Consider the following 6,049-nt stretch of genomic DNA (forward strand, 5'->3'; position numbering starts at 1 on the left):
GAAATTACGTATAATATTTCAAAGACATTCTGCAGGAAAGAAATATTATTAAAGTGAAGGGAAGTGAAATAATAAGATTGAGTTAGCGACTTAATGAGTATGTTTAAAACTACATGGTGTTCTTTCACGGTGTTGTCTTTGTATAATAAAGATTTGTTATAATTTTAAACGGTTTTAGAATATCAATAATTTATTTTACGGATATAAAATATATATTTTCAACTAAGAGGTTAGACGTTTGTACCTTTATCATACATATGGTTGAACTAAAAAATTGTTTAAATTCTCAAGCTATCATGATTATTTTAAAAAATTAAAGGTTAAATTTCAAATTTAGTCATTGAACTTTCAGATTTGTGTAAGTTGTCTTTAAACTCTTAAAAGTAATTTATAAATTTCTAAACTTTCAATTTCTTGTCTAATAGGTATTTGAACTTTCAATTTTGTTTCTAATAGGCCTTTAACGAAATGAGCTTTTTTAGTTATTAAATTGATTTCTACTTAATAGAGTTAATAAATTATTAATTCTGTATTTAGTAAATTCGTAAATTTATCCTTTGCAAAAAAAAAAAAATCGTAAATTTAAAAATATTGAAGGTTTATTTTTAAATATAGAAAAATGGACCAAGATATTTACAAATTATAGCAAAAGTTCCAACCCAAAAAAGCAAGTGAAATACCAAAAAAGCTAGGCCCACAAGCAAAAAACTTGTGAAATCCACACTGGTGACCCAACCCGAATCACGCAACCTGTCTCGATCCACGATTAATTGCTCCACGCGCACGATTTTTCCACATTTTCCCTCTAACAATTAGCTAACAGTTCATATTCTTCTTCTTCTTCTTCCACCACCTACCACTGCTTCAAGTAGGCAGGCATAGGTAGCTGGCAGCAGTGCTCATCGATCTTTTTCCACCGTTGTTGATCGATCTTCTTCTTTTTCTTCCACCGCCGCTATTTTTCTACTCGTTGCTTCTTGCTCCTCTTCTTGGCCTTCTTCGTAATCCTTCTTCCGCAACTGCTTTTTGAAGGAACTCATATGAGGAGAACTTGAGCGGAAGCAGATCGTCCAAATTCCATTGATTATCAAATACTTAATTTACAGCAAACATATAAATAGATATGCATTTACATTAAACTACAACATGCCTTTTCAAGAAAATGGTTCAAGATACATTACCTTTGAAAAACATTTTTCTTCGTGTATCCCTCGAACAATCACGAACTCAACAACTTCCTGAAGACATTATTCAGAATTTTCGAGTCTTGGTATTCTCGGGGTGAGAACCCAAGAGTGATAGGCTCTGACTATTTTGGTTAGGAGAGATAAGATTTGGTGAAGGAAGTAGATTGAGGATTCTCTCAAGAACACAGGATCACATAACAATTCTGTAAAGACTCTCAATCGTTTAGCAAAATCAAAATCGTAGGGGAAGAAAAGAAAAACTACTTTTCTTTTATTCCTCTTACCATAAAGTTAATAACCACCCACTAAGGTGGTTGGAGAGAAAAGGTTGGGAAGTTATCATTCAAATAATAATAAAATAATATAAATAAATATGATAACTAACTTATCATATCATATTTATATTAAATTATATGTTATATCAAATATAATATATAACCTATAATTGATATTGTATCACATGCAATATAAACTATAGTTTTTTTTTCTCTCTATTTATGGCATTTAATATAAAATATATTTATATTAAATTTAACAACTATGAATCACATCATAGAAAATATATTTGAATCTCATTCAAATATTTATTTCCTCCCATCAAACTACAATGTATCAAATACATTATGACAATTATATCATATATGATTAAAACAATTTAATTATATCATATATAATTAAATCTCTTTATTAATTTGAAGAATTCAAATTAACCCAAAAACTGATTCTCAACCAAATCTGTTTAAGCTACCAAGGGGACCTTATGGACCTATAGCTTGAAGTTCCAACGGTACATGAATCATTAATTAAACTTTTTAATTACATTATTCACCATCCGTTAACTGTTGGCACTCCACTAAAGACCGACAATTGCAATCTTCGCACTATAAATATATTTATGTGTCCATTGGATATAACCAATCAACAGTACGATGACCCTTCACAAATTGCTTGTAAGTACAGCTAAGCTAAATTATCGTTTTGTCCCTATAGTTACATCTAACTCCTTAAGTACCATTGATTCCTCTAATGAACTATAGATTATATTCCTACTATGACTAAACTCTTCTCAGGCCAAGAGAGGGTGTGGCGCCACATTGTTCAAGACCCGAAATCAACTCTTAAGGGAGCAATTTATCTACTTACCCTTGCTTTGGGGAATGAGTGAATTTCATCTTGTGTAGCTGTGTTCCCAGCTCCCCAAAATGGTAGGCTTATTGAGTCGGCAATCTGGCCACTCTCACCCATACAATTCAAAGAACCGTCCTCATAGACAGAAGTTCACAACCCACTTAAGATTCAGGTCATGTTACCTATGGTCATCCTGATGAAATGTAAGTTTCTATCATGAAAGATGTTATATAATGAGACTGTAGCACTTTACAACAATTGTAACACTTACAAAGCGGGTCATACTCGTAGTGTCACCAAGATAAGGTACCTAGCCTTATCCACCTACTACAGACCATTTAGGTTATCACTTAAACATGATCCACCTGCATGTCTCCACATACATGTTCAAGTTACAATAATAACTTTGGATGTTAGTTTATTGGTTTGTGGTTAATACAACTAAAATATTACATATTTTATAGACAAAGTGAATAAAATATCATATCTTTTATTAATCACATAAATAGTTTGTTCATACAATGTTTACAAACTATATGACCCTACGAGATTTAGGGTATCAACCCCAACAATCTCCCACTTGATCTAAAGCTAGTGGGGTGTATAATATAATAAAATTCAAGTACACAAACAATAAACTAGGGAATAACATGCCCAGGACAATATCTCTCACTTGTTCTAGTCCAACCGTAGTCTGTCCCATAGACCCATACTCTGCAGATGACCCTCGGACACTATAGTCGTGAAGGCCTTCGTAAGCGGATCAACAACATTATGCTCCGAAGCTATTTTCGTGACAATCACGTCCTCTTGATGCACAATCTCTCGGATGAGATGATACTTCCGCTCTATGCGCTTGTCGCATTTATGACTCCTAGGCTCTCGGGAATTAGCTACAACACCACTATTATCACAATAAAGTGTGATGGGCTTTGACATGTCTTGAACAACTTTCAGATCTGTCAAGAATTTCCTGAGTCAAACAGCTTCTTTAGCAGCTTCACAAGCCGCTACATACTCAGCCTCTATAGTGGAGTCAGCAATACACCCCTGCTTGGTGCTTCGCCATACTATTGTCCCTCCGTTAAGAATGAACACTGATCTTGATGTGGATTTTCTAGAATCCTTACCAATCTGAAAATCAAAGTTTGTGTATCCCGTAAGGATCAAATCCTTAGAACTATACACAAGCATATAGTCCCTCGTTCCCTATAGATACTTGAGAATGTTCTTAACGACTGTTCAGTGATCTAATCCTGGATTAGATTGATATCTACTGACTATCCCCACTGCATAGCAGATATCAGGTTTAGTATATAATATCGCATACATCAAACTACCCACGACAGATGCATAGAGGACCCGTTTCATATCCTCAACCTCTCGAGGTATCTTAGAACATTGTTCCTTAGACAAAGTAACTGCATGCCTGAAAGGAAATAAGCCCCTCTTGGAGTTCTGTATCGAATACTTGACAAGCATCTTATAAATATACGATGCCTGAGACAGTGTTAGCATTTTGCTCTTTCAATCTCGAAAGATTTGAATACCTATAACAACCTGAGTCTCTCCCAAATTTTTCATTTGGAATTGGGTCGCTAGCCAGTTCCTAACTGTAGTCAGTAAAACTACATCATTCTCAATGAGTAGAATATCATCTACATACAACACTAGAAAAACTATTGAATTGTCAATTATCTTCTTGTAGACACAAGGCTCATCGACGTTTTGATTAAAGTCATAAGATTTGATCGCATTATCAATCCTTATGTTCCAAGACCGAGATGCTTGTTTCAGTCCATAAATGGACCGATTAAGATTGCAAACCTTTTGCTCTTGACCTTGGATTATGAATCCCTCAAGCTGCACTATATAAATGGTCTCCTTAAGATTGCCATTCAGAAAGGCAGTCTTGGTATCCATTTTCCATATCTCATAGTCATTATATGAGGCAATGGATAGAAGGATCCGGATAGACTTAAACATGGCAATAGGTGAGAAAGTCTCCTCATAGTCGACTCTCTCTACCTAGGTATAACCCTTTGCCACCAGTCTAACCTTGAAGGTTTGCACCTTCCCATCAGCACCTCGTTTTCTCTTGTAGATCCATTTGCATCCTATAGGTTTAACTCCATCAGGTTGATCTAGAAAATCCCATACTAAATTGAAGTATATAGACTCTATTTCGAGATCCATGGCTTTGATTCATTCATCTCTGTCAACATCCTCCATTGCTTTCTTGTAATACAATGGATTCTCAACTTCGCCATCAGCTACCATAGCTAGGATTTCAGTTAAACTCATATAGCGGATAGATGGATTCGTGACCCTCCCACTACGTCGAGGTTCCCTCAACACTTGAGGTGGATTTGACCTACTAGATGACCTTACTTCAACAAGTCTTGTTGAGGTACTAGGTTCTTCAATAACTCTTGTTGAAGATTCAATAGTTTCTTTGGAAATTTCATTCAACATAATTTTGCTTCTGAGTCTGTGCTCCCTTATATGGTCTTCCTCAAGAAAAGCAGCATTTGTCCACACAAATACTTTGTTTTCTTTATGATCAAAGAAATAACCACCTCTCGTTCCCTCGAGGTAGCCTACAAATAGGCATAACCTCGAACATGGTTCCAATTTCTTAGGATTAGCCTCAAGCACATGTGCTAGGCAACCCCAGATTCTAAAATGACGTAAACTAGCTTTACGACCATTCCGTAACTCCAAAGGTGTTCTAGTAACACTCTTGGAGGGAACGCAGTTGAGGATGTACGCTGCAGTCTCCACTGCATAACCCTAAAACGAGTCAGGTAAGGAAGTGTAACTCATCATAGACCGAACCATGTTCAACAGGATTCGATTTCTCCTTTCTGATACACTATTTTGCTAAGGTGTACCGTGTGCTGAGAGTTGGAATACAATGTTCTATCAAATAATTCTGGAATGTCAAATCTATAAACTATCCACCTCGATCAGATCGAAATGTTTTAATCGTTCTATTTAATGCATTTTCAACTTCAGCCTTAAATTCTTTGAACTTTTCAAAAGATTCAGACTTATGTTGCATCAAAAAAACGTACGTATATCTAGAATAATCATCAGTAAAAGTGATGAAATATTCATAACCTCCCCTAGCTTTTACATTCATTGGACCACAAAGGTCTGAATGCACTAGCTCTAGAGGTTCTTTGGCCCTATGACCTTTTCCAGTAAAAGGCATTTTAGTCATCTTGCCTTCAAGGTATGACTCACATACAGGTAAAGAATTTTCTTTTAACTCGCTTATAAGTCCATTCTTCACTAACCTCTCAATCCTATTGAGCTTGATATGTCCTAGTCTTAGGTGTCAAAGTTGGGCATTTTCCGTAGGAGAAATTCTAAGTCTTTTATGTTGAGTTACAACAGTTTTAAACATCTTTATGTTATGGAGGGCATTTGTTGCTAACGACCTTAGCACATACAAACTGTTCTCCAGTTTAGCAGAACATATATCAACACCATTCTTTGTAATAAATACTTTATTAAAAGGAAAGTTCAATAGATAATTGTGTTCTAACAGACACTTTATAGAAACTAAGTTCCTTTTTAAATCAAGAACAACATATACATCATTCAGAATGAGATATTTGTTCTATAAAGTTAACCGGAGACCTCCCACTGCCATAATTGAGACGACGTGCCTAGTTCCAACTCGCATCGTCATCTCATCAGCATCAAGTTACCATCAGGAACTAATT

This window comes from Benincasa hispida, chromosome 10 (assembly GCF_027475165.1).
Source record: "Benincasa hispida cultivar pf3 chromosome 10, pf3_genome.v1.1, whole genome shotgun sequence".
Lineage (NCBI taxonomy): Eukaryota > Viridiplantae > Streptophyta > Magnoliopsida > Cucurbitales > Cucurbitaceae > Benincasa > Benincasa hispida.